Consider the following 13417-nt stretch of genomic DNA (forward strand, 5'->3'; position numbering starts at 1 on the left):
TGAGCAGTTATTAAATTATAATAATAAATTAGCTCACTCACGTCCTTCTGACTTTCACACATTAACATTTGGATTCTTTATTTGCTTTCGTTTTAAGATTTCCTGGTATTTGTGAATTCTCTGCTTCATAAAAATTAGCAAAAAGTTATAAAATGTGCAATAATGCTGAATGCTCATTATGGGAAGTTTTACATCTTTTCAGTGGTTTTAACATGTTTGATACAGGCCTTTATCTTCCTGACAGACATGCCATCAGAACAAACTGTGAAAAACCTTCAACTGCCTTTTTTGACTGTGGAGGTCAGTTAAACCATATAATTACTTATTATTTTCCATTTAAAAGAACTCCAACACTTTATGGAAGGAACAATACCTATTGTGGCATGGACAGACGCCTCAAACAAAGCGCTGGAAACGGGAGGGGGAGCACGTTAATGGAAGACCAGTGGGAGCAGTCCTGATGAGAAATTGGGACATTGATGGTTCCTGCAGCGCTCTCTTGCCATTCATTAGCATGTCCTGCTGTATTGGCAAAGACTGAAGTCCAAAGACTTAACCACTGGGGAAGGAGTGGAGGGCCTGGACATCTCATCTACCTCTTTGATCACCGCTCAGCTCTCGGAGAGCGCCATTGTGTCCTGTCCCTCTTCATTAAGATAGGCCTTAATTGGCTTTTTCTGTGCCTCCGCACTTGCCGAGAGGGGAGATATAAAAGGCCGCCCGAGACCACAGACAAACGTGGACCCCCTCCTTCTTTTACCTGCACAACAAGTTCAAAGAGGAAAGTCTGGAATTGGATTGATTTGATTTTAAAACAGAGGTTAGAGCCATGGTTGGCCATTTTAATTCAGGCGTGGTATAAAATGGATGTGCTCATTAAATCTGACAGCAGGTTCTGACTTAAGCAGGACAGAAGTTTCTTCATTCCCCATCTGTTGGTCATTTCATGCATTTCCTAATTTTATGTTAAATTCTGTGTTTTGGTCAAATTAGGGTAAAAGTGTTCCAATAATTACCAGCAAGTGGACGAGGACGCTATCTGAGGAGTCTGTTGCCTTTTATTGGATGATTATTTTGATTATAACCTGCTATAAAGTAGCGGAACGTTGCCCTTCATGAGCGGTAAACCTAAAAATAGCAGCACATTATTGTTTTTTTTCTCAGTTTATATTTGAACAGGACTTTCATCTCCCTCCTTTGGACGGCTAATGTTAAGACTGCAGGCGTCACCTCTTTCAACAAGACATCAATGCCTGTTTTGAAGATAAGAGGAAGCTTGAAGGTAACGTCATTACGTTCATTCATCAACTCCAAAAGAAAGATGATAAATGGACTAAATGCGAGACTTTCCGATTATTACAATTCTAAAGTGGATGTAAATTTTAATGCTTGACAGCTTTATCCCATAAACCCCTGTGTCCCCAAGCCTGGAGCCCATCCCAGCTGCTTATGAGCGAAGGCAGGATCCACCCCTGAATGAGTCGCCAGCTCATCACATGTGAGCATTTGGGGGTTCGGTACCTTGCTCAAGGGTATCTCGGCAGTGCTCTGAAGGTATCCTGGTGCCTCTTCCTGCTACCAGAACACCTCCCAGGGCTGGACTCACTTCTCATCCCAGTCCCCTGCAGGCTGATCTCCCACCACCCCCGGGTGTAATCAGGTTCCTCCCAGTTCTTATATTTTCACGGTGATGTAAATGACCCCACAGATGTGCGGGGCTTTAGAACCAGGGCTATAGAGGTGACTCCAAATGCAGCAGCTGTGGCTAAATTGTGGCTTCAGTACGATTCAAGCAGATCCAGGCTGTGTCAGCACGAGCACACTGTTCTTATGTTGCTCTGAACTATTTATCTTCAAAACAAGACAAATTTGCAAGCACAGACCAGAAGAAATGTAATTATGCTGTAAAATCTAACCTGTCAGAAGAGCCTAACTGCTCCATTCATTTCAATAAGAGATCTTTAAATTAAAACAACTTGAAGTGGTCTTTAGGAATATCTGCCAAAAATAATTCAAGTCATAAATTCAGCAGGGGGGGTTGAGTTTACTCTTTCGTCATGGAGACAAACAGAAGTGCTCCGAGCAAATAAATCTCACTTTATTTCTGAGAATTAACAATATTTGTATATTTGTTTCCAAACTTAGTTTACATGCTGTCTACTGCTCACGACGAGCCTCTGGATTCTTGCTTTTCTTTCTTCTCTCCAACCTTCTGTAAGTTTGTTCCTGCAGGTTCTATGAGCAAACAAAGCATTTGCTGCTCAGTTCCGTTATTACACACAGCATCTCTCCTGCTGGGCCACTGACAAGTCGTCACCATCACTCATTCCACAGACGATCTTTATATCAAATGGGTCCCAAGATAAAGGTGTCACACAACAAGACATTCAGTTTGGCAAAGATGAATTAAGGCGTTTTAATGGTTTTCAGTGTCTGAGTTCACTTTTGAGTGAAGTTGATTCAGTCTTAACATGGTAGGGCCTGAATTAAACCCACCGCCACTCTGAACTTGCAGACAAAATCAAAAATTGATTGGTATTTACTGGAGGTTTAGGTTGCAGATTGTAAAATTCGTCACCTTTATGCAGGCTGTCCTGAGCTCAGACAATATTGAGCTTTTGTGCTTCTGTGTTTGTGCTTCTCTGTACGTCCCGACTTTAATTTGCCCTTCAGTCAACAGAAATGTGTAAGGAAGGAATGAACCAGTCATATTTCTGACCCGGAAACATGCTGGTACATTTCTGGGGAGGGGCTAAGACAGGGAGGTCTGCTTTAGCTGCAGTGTAGCCTTGAAGCAGAAGCGTAGCATACTGGCAAGAATCAATCAGTTTTGGCCTCTGGCAATTGGTATTCAGTTTGTGAATTATTATGGGCATTGACGTGTGAGTCCTGTTATCATCTTTAAGGTGACTCTGTCTCTCTTCTCGTATCGCTCTACGTTTCTCCCCCTAAATTATTGCTGTTCTTTTTACGTTGCTTTGGTTTGCCGGCTCGAAGGACGACAAATTCAATATTTGAGTGGTGTGGTGTGCAAAGAGCACAGCTGAGGCCTTGTTTACTGTTTACTTCATAATGGAGACAGAGGAGGGACACAGAGGGACGAGAGAGCGAGAGAGAGAGAGAACTTTCCCTGTTTACCATTCTCTGTGAAAAATCCTTTTTTCTCCTGTAGACACACACACACACACACACACACACACACACACACACACCATCACAAGGACAAAACGTCCAGTAATCAAAGCCGTGAGTATCCATTATGTTGTACAAAGGGGCAGAAATGATTGATGCACATATGAATTAAAGTTCAATTGAAGGACAGACTTCCCTGTTATAGCTGCTATTCATCAATTAAATCCTCAAGCACTCCTTCCAGAAGAAAATTGAGGTAACACGCAGCTTTCATTCTTTTCTTTTTTTTAAAAACCAAACAAAAAAACCCCACATTTTCCTGCAACCTGATGTGAGAGAACAGGATGTTTCTGATTCAAGACAAGAAATAACTGAAATCAAACAATTACTATTACTGCTCTTATATTTCTGATAGTAGTGCGTTTAGAAAGCTAATACAATAGACAGAAGCTCACAGAATATTTGGCTGTTGCGTTATAACATTTACATCATATTCGACTGAATCTGATAAAGATCTCTGTTTATTTATCATTTTAAGATTCCTCTGAATGTGAGGCTTACCGACAACATAACCACAATTTACACTGCTGTGATACAAGGACCAGAAAACCTGCTGGATTATGGATCATTTCCACCTCGTGTAATTTATTATACGAGCATATAAAATAAGATTATGAAGAAGCAAAAGCTAGGCAGCCACTGGGTTCTGATGTGTGGGCTGTAGAGAAACACTGCAAACAGAACTTAGAATGTCAACACAAGGAGATTTATTATCTAGTAGAGTGACAAACTTGCATATTTTTTACTATCCGCCTGTTTTTTATTTCTAAATGCCAACATCTCCTTTTTTCAGATATTGAACTGAAACTCAATAAAGAAACAAGCTTCCTTGACATTTTTGCAGCTTTACCTGTGTCAATTCTACCGCCCATATTTTCTCAAGGAGATAATCCGTGACGGGGGGCTTTGATCAGGTACTTGTTTATGGTGCTGCAATCTAAGGCCTTAATCTGCCAGGGAGATAGCCAATAGTGTCGTCCTCGGGTGAGGAAAAAAGTGAATGTGAGACTGTCTGGTCGTGACTTTGTGTTCATAAGAGGGGATTAGCCATCAAACAGTGTTGAGGAGAAAAGTAGGGACAAGATTGTGGAGAAAGGCTGATGAGGAGGCTGCAGGTTTGAATTAGTGAGACTTAGCAAAGCACTTTAGCCTCCTGTTCAAGATTATCGTATTAATGCTCAATATGCAGAAAACGTAACTGTTTCAGGGATAATTACAGATACTTGAGACACACATATTGATGATTTGGGTTTTTTAGAGCCTTTACATAAACTTCCTAAAGGGGAAAAGATGGCTCACCAAACAACTGCTTCTCTGTGCTCATGTTGGTTTGTGAGTTTTGATGTCCAAAATCCTATATTTTGTTCACCTGTGTTCCAGTTGGCAGCCTTTATGTCAAACATTAGCCTCACGGCAACCCAACTAGCCCCAGCCCAACCCAACCCAACCCCAACTCAGTCCAACCCTGACCCCAACCCGACCCAACTAGCCCCAACACCACCCAACCAGTCCCAAATAACACCAACGCAACCCCACCTGCCCCAACGAGCCCCAATGCAACCCAACTAGCCCCAACCCAACTAGCCCAACCCCCAACCCAATTCATTCCAATAGTGACCCCTTGTGGACTTGGGTGTTTTGCTCAGTTGGGCCATTAGCCCTGAGTCATTGGCCTATAACTCCTAACCCCAACCCCTGACCCTATTCATTTTCTTTCTCCCTAACCCAAAACCTAACGCCTTCTGTTATTGTCTTGCCCTAGCATTAGCCCAACCCTAAGAGGGATATTTCTCAAAAATATTTCCAGAAAAACACCTGGATTACAAGCCCATTCCCAAGCCATAAGCACAGGAATATGCATTCTAGATGCAGATAAAAAATAGCCTTTTGGCTAATTCTGCCTTTTTTAACCATGGGAAATAATGTGCGTTATGAAATTGTATTGTTCCCTTTCAAATAAACAAAGATAAACATGCTCCTTGGAGCAACTTCTGAGCAATTTAAACCTCCAAATGATTATTATATGACTAGTATAAACAATAATGTTATTGTCTAGTCCTGGCGTTAGCCCTTACCTAAATAAGCCTAAGCCTAATAATTTCCTTTGACACTAGTCCCAACCAATTTAAACCTCTAATCCCTCTACTAATGCACAGAGTAGTGTTATTGTCCAGTCCTAGTATTAGACCTAACCCCAACCCAACCAATACCCAAACCAACTAGCCCCAACCCAACCCAACTAGCCCAATCCCTAATCCAATTTCTTTCAAAGGCGACCCCTTGTGGACTCGTGTGTTTCGCTCAGTTGGGCCATCAGCCCTGAGTCTCTCACCCTCATCCTTTGTGTTATTTTCTTGCCTTAGCATTAGCCCTAACACATAGAAAATGATTTGTCTCAATATTTTTTCCACGAACACACCTGGAATTGAACCCCAAAGCCCTGCTTATAAACCCCCTAACCCTAAACATTGGACAATGAAACACCTCCTACAAAAAGGTTAAGAAAGGGCCTGATGTGATAAAATTTTGTTTTGTTTTTTCCCGCTTATCCGGATCCGGGTCGCGGGGGCAGCAGCTTCAGGAGGGATGCTCAGACAGCCCTTTCCCCGGCCACTTCCATCAGCTCTTCCGGGGGAACCCCAGCCGCTCCCAAGCCAGGCGAGAGATGTAATCTCTCCACCTAGTCCTGGGCCGGCCACGAGGCCGCCTCCCGGTGGACATGTCCGGAACACCTCTAAAGGGAGGCGTCCGGAAGGCATCCTAGCCAGATGCCCGAGCCACCCCAACTGACTCCTCTCGATGTGGAGGAGCAGCGGTTCTACTCCGAGCCCCTCCCGGATGTCCGAGCTTCTCACCCTATCTCTAAGGCTGAGCCCGGCCACCCTGCGGAGGAAGCTCATTTCAGCCGCTTGTACCCGTGATCTTTCTTCTTTCGGTCATTACCCAAAGCTCATGACCATAGGTGAGGGTAGGAACGAAGATCGACCGGTAAATCGAGAGCTTCGCCTTTCGGCTCAGCTCTCTCTTCACCACAACGGACCGGTGCAGAGTCCGCATTACTGTGGACGCCGCACCGATCCGCCTGTCGATCTCCCGCTCCATTCTTCCCCCACTCGTGAACAAGACCCCGAGGTACTTAAACTCCTCCACTTGGGGCAGGATCTCCTCCTTTACCCGGAGAAGGCACTCCACCTTTTTCCGGTCGAGAACCATGGCCTCGGATTTGGAGGTGCTGATTCTCATCCCAGCCGCTTCACAGGCGGCGGCGAACCGATCCAGTGATAGTTGGAGGTCACGGGCCGATGAAGCCAACAGGACCACATCATCCGCAAAAAGCAGAGACGCGATCCTGAGGTCACCAAACCGGATCCCCTCAACACCATGACTGCACCTAGAAATTCTGTCCATAAAAATTATGAACAGAATCGGTGACAAAGGGCAGCCCTGGCGGAGGCCAACCCTCACCGGAAACGAGTTCGACTTACTGCCAGCAATTCGGACCAAACTCTGGCACCGATCGTACAGGGAGCGGACAGCCCGTATCAGCGGGCCCGACACCCCATACTCTCGGAGGACCCCCCACAGGACCCCCCGGGACACGGTCGAATGCCTTCTCCAAGTCCACAAAACACATGTGGACTGGTTGGGCAAACTCCCATGCACCCTCGAAGACCCTGCTGAGGGTGTAGAGCTGGTCCACTGTTCCACGCCCAGGACGAAAACCACATTGCTCCTCCTGAATCCGAGGTTCGACTATCCTCTCCCTTACCCCTGAATAGACCTTACCAGGGAGGCTGAGGAGTGTGATCCCCCTATAGTTGGAACACACCCTCCGGTCCCCCTTCTTAAAAAGAGGGACTACCACCCCGGTCTGCCAATCCAGCGGCACTGCCCCCGATGTCCACGCGATGTTGCAGAGTCGAGTCAACCACGACAGCCCTACAACATCCAGAGCCTTAAGGGACTCTGGGCGGATCTCATCCACCCCCGGGGCCTTGCCACCGAGGAGTTTTTTAACTACCTCGGCAACTTCAGCCCCGGAGATACGAGAGCCCATCTCCAGGTCCCCGGGCCCTACTTCCTCACTGGAAGGCGTGTTGGTGGGATTGAGGAGGTCCTCGAAGTATTCCTTCCACCGATCCACACACATCCCGAGTTGAGGTCAGCAGCACACCATCACCACTATACACAGTGTTGACAGTGCACTGCTTCCCCCTCCTCAGACGCCGGATGGTGGTCCAGAACCTTTTCGAGGCCGTCCGAAAGTCGTTCTCCATGGCCTCACCGAACTCTTCCCATGCCCGAGTCTTTGCCTCGGCAACCGCCGTAGCTGCACTCCGCTTGGCACGCCGGTACCCATCTGCTGCCTCAGGAGTCCCACAGGCCAGTAAGGCCCGATACGACTCCTTCTTCAGCTTGACGGCATCCCTCACCGCTGGTGTCCACCAGCGGGTTCGGGCATTGCCGCCACGACAGGCACCAACCACCTTGCGGCCACAGCACCGGTCAGCTGCCTCAACAATGGAGGCACGGAACATGGTCCACTCGGACTCAATGTCCCCCGCCTCCCCCGGGACATGGTCAAAGCTCTCCCGGAGGCGTGAGTTGAAGCTCCTTCTGACAGGGGACTCTGCCAGGCGTTCCCAGCAGACCCTCACAACACGTTTGGGCCTGCCAGGTCTGTCCGGCATCCTTCCCCACCATCGGAGCCAACTCACCACCAGGTGGTGATCAGTTGACAGCTCCGCCCCTCTCTTCACCCGAGTGTCCAGAACATGCGGCCGCAAATCCGATGACACAACCACAAAGTCGATCATCGATCTGCGGCCTAAGGCGTCCTGGTGCCAAGTGCACATGTGGACGCCTTTATGTCTGAACAAGGTGTTCGTTATGGACAATCTGAGACGAGCACAGAAGTCCAATAACAAAACACCACTCGGGTTCAGATCAGGGGGGCCGTTCTTCCCAATCACACCTCTCCAGGTCACACTGTCATTGCCAACGTGAGCATTGAAGTCACCCAGGAGGACGAGGGAGCCCCCAGAAGGGGCACTCTCCAGCACTCCCTCTAAGGACTCCAAAAAGGGTGGATACGCTGAACTGCTGTTTGGACCATAGGCACAAACAACAGTCAGGATCCGTCCCCCCACCCGAAGGCGAAGGGAGGCTACCCTCTCATCCACCGGGGTAAACTCCAATACACAGGCACTGAGCCGGGGAGCAACCAGAATTGCCACCCCTCCTCGTCGCCTCTCACCATCGGCAACTCCAGAGTGGTAGAGAGTCCAACCCCTCTCAAGAAGACTGGTTCCAGAGCCCTTGCCGTGCGTCGAGGTGAGGCCAACTATATCTAGTCGGAACTTCTCAACCTCGCGCACCAACTCAGGCTCCTTTCCCACCAGAGAGGTGACATTCCATGTCCCTAGAGCCAGTTTGTGCAGCCAGGAATCAGACCGCCAAGGTCCCTGCCTCCGGCTGCTACCCAAAACACAATGCACCCGACCCCCTTGGCCCCTCCTGCAGGTGGTGAGCCCACGGGAAGGGTCCCATGTTGCCTCTTCGGGCTGCGCCCGGCCGGACTCCATGGGCAGAGGTCCGGCCACCAGGCGCTCGCCAACGTGCCCCACCCCCAGGCCTGGCTCCAGGAGGGGGCCCCGGTGACCCGCATCCGGGCAAGGGAAACTTGGCACCAATGTTGTTCCACATCATTAGGGGGTCCTGGGCTACGCTTTGTCTGGTCCCTCACCTAGGACCTGTTTGCCATGGGTGGCCCTACCAGGGGCATATAGCCCCAGACAACGGAGCTCCTGGGATCATTGGGACACGCAAACCCCTCCACCACGATAAGGTGGCAGCCCAGGGAGGGGAGAAAGGGCCTGATGTGATAAAATTTCGTTTCGTTTCATTTTCTCCCGCTTATCCGGATCCGGGTCGCGGGGGCAGCAGCTTCAGGAGGGATGCCCAGACAGCCCTTTCCCCGGCCACTTCCATCAGCTCTTCCGGGGGAACCCCCAGCCGCTCCCAAGCCAGGCGAGAGATGTAATCTCTCCACCTAGTCCTGGGCCGGCCACGAGGCCGCCTCCCGGTGGGACATGTCCGGAACACCTCTAAAGGGAGGCATCCGGAAGGCATCCTAGCCAGATGCCCGAGCCACCCCAACTGACTCCTCTCGATGTGGAGGAGCAGCGGTTCTACTCCGAGCCCCTCCCGGATGTCCGAGCTTCTCACCCTATCTCTAAGGCTGAGCCCGGCCACCCTGCGGAGGAAACTCGTTCTTTTGGTCATCACCCAGCATTGATGGCCATAGGTGAGGACTGGGACGTAGATCGACTGGTAAATCGAGAGCCTTGCCTTCCGGCTCAGCTCTCTCGTCTTTAATTTATTGGAGTTATTTGGGTTGGGATTAGGGTTTAGTGCCAAAAAGAAGTTAGTGTTGGAAGGTAGTGTTATTCCACACAGGATCTTCAACCCATCCATGCACCCATAATTGGAAATGGTCTTAATGGGGGGCCTCATAGATGCAAGGGAAATGTATCATCATTTTAAATGATACATTTAGCCCAGGTTGATCTTAAATTACTGCACGACTGTAATTAAAAGAGAGCACTGAGAAATGGAAGATGATCATTTTTGACACAGATGTTTTCCTCAAAGGCTGGGGGAGGACAGGGGCCCAGGAAAAAGAGGGGGAAATGATCACAATAAGAAGTTCTAATATACACTGAAATTAATGAAACAACATAGTCTGATTTTATCTGACGCTGAGATAATTTGTCTTTGTGTGTGTCCGTGTGTTGTCTTTGTAATTGCTTTGTGCCACAGAGGCACCTTGTGCGACTGCAGTGCAACTATTTGTGAGCTGCTGTTTTGTATTTTGTGTGCACTTTTCTTTGACTTTAAAAACGAGATGTATCAGCTAAATCAGAGACGGTGAAGGACAAACGGACCCGCTGCATTTTTAAAGATACAGCCCCGATTTTTTTTAAAAGGTCCTACATCTGTCACTGTGTTCTACCTAAGTCTTCATTAGGGAAAGGAAATATTTGCATTGTGCAGCCTGATGTCACCTCAAATATTTGATGAACCAGCTGTTTTCTACCACTGTGTGACTAGTTTATTGTCGGAGTCGGATACTGTAGGTGCTGCTTTGCACTTTTTCAGATTCTTAATTTTGGCCATTTTTCATTTTCCTATGATGTCAACAGCAATGGCTCATGGACAATGAGTTAATAAGTTAGTCGCTCAAGGTCAAACTAGTCCGTGCACAAGCAGGAATGACTATGATCTGAGTTGAGTGAACATATTTACATGAACATGTTTATTTTTTGTGGGACCTGCACTATAATTTATTTTTTTAAAGCCTGTAAACCTGATTAATTCATTTAATCAATGAAACTTTATGCCTGTTGTAGGTTCTGTTTACTTTGTTTCTCTTCCGAGTGGTCACACAGGCTTTTGGGAAATTAAAGAAAGCAAGTAAGCAATTAAATGCAAAAAAAAAAAAAGTGAATCATGGCTGTAGTTCAGGATTGGGGAACAAATCTACAAACTATATTACAAAGTTTGGCCCTCTCACAGTTTAGGATGATCACAGAGCTGTTTCTATTAAAGCTGCCAGCTGGTGCGACTCAGTTCTGATCTTAAGAGCTGTCATAAAAGGAACATTTGTGGTTTGAAACAGAAAATCAACAGAGGTCCCTTCACGCCTTGTAGTATATTCCAGAACAGCACTCTTGCTGTTTGAACACTTCCTTGGACCCTGCGGAGCGATGGAAGGCAGAGAGGCAGGAGATCCCGGCCCAATCCTCCCGTCGTGCTCTCCTGCTCCGTTCCTCCTCCTCAGCCACCTCCTTGGACTCTTTAACCTCCAGCGGCCCTCGTGGTTTAAACATGTGAAGGGCTAAATGAGAGTGGGAAGGATGTGGGAGGATTTCAAAGCCTTTCAAACACTTCTCATTTGATACCAAACTGAAAAAAAGAAATGAATAAAAAGGGTCGTGAGGGGGCTCAACCATATGGCTCCTGCTCACATTCTTTGTTTATGCTGGAAATACAAAGAAAAGGAAGAAATGATAATTATATTCTCTGTCACAACATGATGGGTTCACTTTTAGCAGGAGAAAAAAGCACAATTTAACTTAAACTTCAATTTGATGGTAAAGAAACCTGCAGAAAACCTTTGTCTGTATATGGAAAGATAGGATTAAATCTGAAGTGTATATATATATATATACAGTATATATATATATATATATATATATATATATATATAATCATCAGTATTTCATCTTCACGTTTCTTCTGACGCCAAGCGTAAGATGGACCAAGCCACAAAGGCAACAAGCAGCCTAGAGAGAAGGAAATGGGTTCAGACCCATCCTTTCTCACACCTGAGAGCCTTCTATAGTTCACACTCCCCCAGTTTATCCCCAGCCAGGTGACTTCTAAGAACACCTCGCGACAATTCCAATAAATATTTCCAGAGATTTTTACCTGAGCACCCAAACAGGAAGAAGGAAGAGAGGTGAGTTGAAACTGAATCAAACCGAATCAAATACATTCTGGTTAAAATACAAATGATAATTTTAGAACTCGTCTGCTTCCCCCTTACATTCCATTTTGCAGCAGAGCTCTGAGGGGTGTCTTCCACGATCCCACCTACCATGTGCTCACTTGCCAGCACACAGACACCAGCCACCCACAAACAGTAAAGCTTGCCAAACTGTTGTCCTCATCTTACTTTCTTACATTTTACCTGCAAGTAGCAAGACAAGGATTCATGGAGCCACACAGGGTTATCAGGCGGCCGTTATGGCTCTGTTGGAAGAGGCTGAAGCCGTCAACACACAGCTCAAACAGGACAGATTCAGCCACCGTCGCGGCTGAAAAGCTCAGAGGATAAAGCTTTACACTGGAATCATGTGATCGGTGGCAGCATTAATTAGGATTTTGTATTTCCTGTCCTCCATCTTGTGGTCTAAAATAATTCAAAGACCAGTCATGTTTGAACCTCGTGTTTTTATACGCTGTGAGTATTTGCTTTAATGAAAAATATGAAAAACGGGACGTATAGGATACAACCTGGGGTCTTAAATGTGATCAGCCTTGATGACCGGGGAGCTGATTGGATATAATCACAAAATCACATTTAAAATAATGTTCAAGACAATATCAAAGCCATTCCTTCAGGGTTCTACTGACATTTTGATAACTTACAAGTCCCCAAAATGGGATTTTCAGGTCCAACTGACAAAACACCGAGAGGAAACTGTCAGGAAAAGGCTGCCGGGGGCGTCCAATAACAGCAACATTACAAAAATTGCAACAATTTCTGCTACAGATTGTCCCTTCATATGACTCTGACGCATCCCTTGAAATACCAATAAAACCTAAATCTAAGACTTCCTCCCCCTTTAATTACAAGGAATACACAAACGTCCTTCTATAAAGGGCTCAAATCCCTCCTCCTGTTCCAGCTCATAATTAACATCTAACAAATTGACCAGCAACAAACAGATTGCACATTACAGAAGACTAAAATAATCCTTAACCATAGAAGACAAAATAGAGACCTGCAGGTTTTGTGCGTCAAAGGAAACAATTATGCTTTTTATGATGAGACCTAGCTTCACATGAATGCAACATAATTGCTACAAAGAGTTGATGTCTGCTCGCTCAAGTCTGCCAGTTCATTTTTCAGCCTGCTCACATGTTATTAGAACATCATTCTTCAGGATCATCCAATGGTTAAATACAGACTACTGAAAAACTCGTTTCATCATTTGATGCTAACTTAAACCACATCATGCACAAAGTCAAACAGCATCCACACATGAGAGCAAATGTAGCCTGGGAGAGATCAGCACATTCATTTATAGTCCACTTTGCATAGTTTGCATGAAACATAATTGCTGCCTTCTGTGAAGGTTGGGAACATGGAGGGTAAACAGGAAAGACAACGATTAAGGTTAAATATAGAGAAATGATCATCAGCCTGGCTGAACAAAGGGAGCTTCTGGCCAATAAATGTGCTGACTGTGCTGATTGTTCTTAAAGTGAATCTTCCAGTGCTCTGATTTCATCAAGGTGGGTTGCAAAACTATGATTATATTCAGACACCATCCTGGTTGGAATAGATTGCTGTTGGTTGGCAGAGAAAAAGGACAAAACCCCAGTGGGTGTCAGCGTATTTCAGGGCTATAAGGGACTGGCGGCAACCGAGTTT

This window comes from Takifugu flavidus, chromosome 1 (assembly GCF_003711565.1).
Source record: "Takifugu flavidus isolate HTHZ2018 chromosome 1, ASM371156v2, whole genome shotgun sequence".
Taxonomy (NCBI): domain Eukaryota; kingdom Metazoa; phylum Chordata; class Actinopteri; order Tetraodontiformes; family Tetraodontidae; genus Takifugu; species Takifugu flavidus.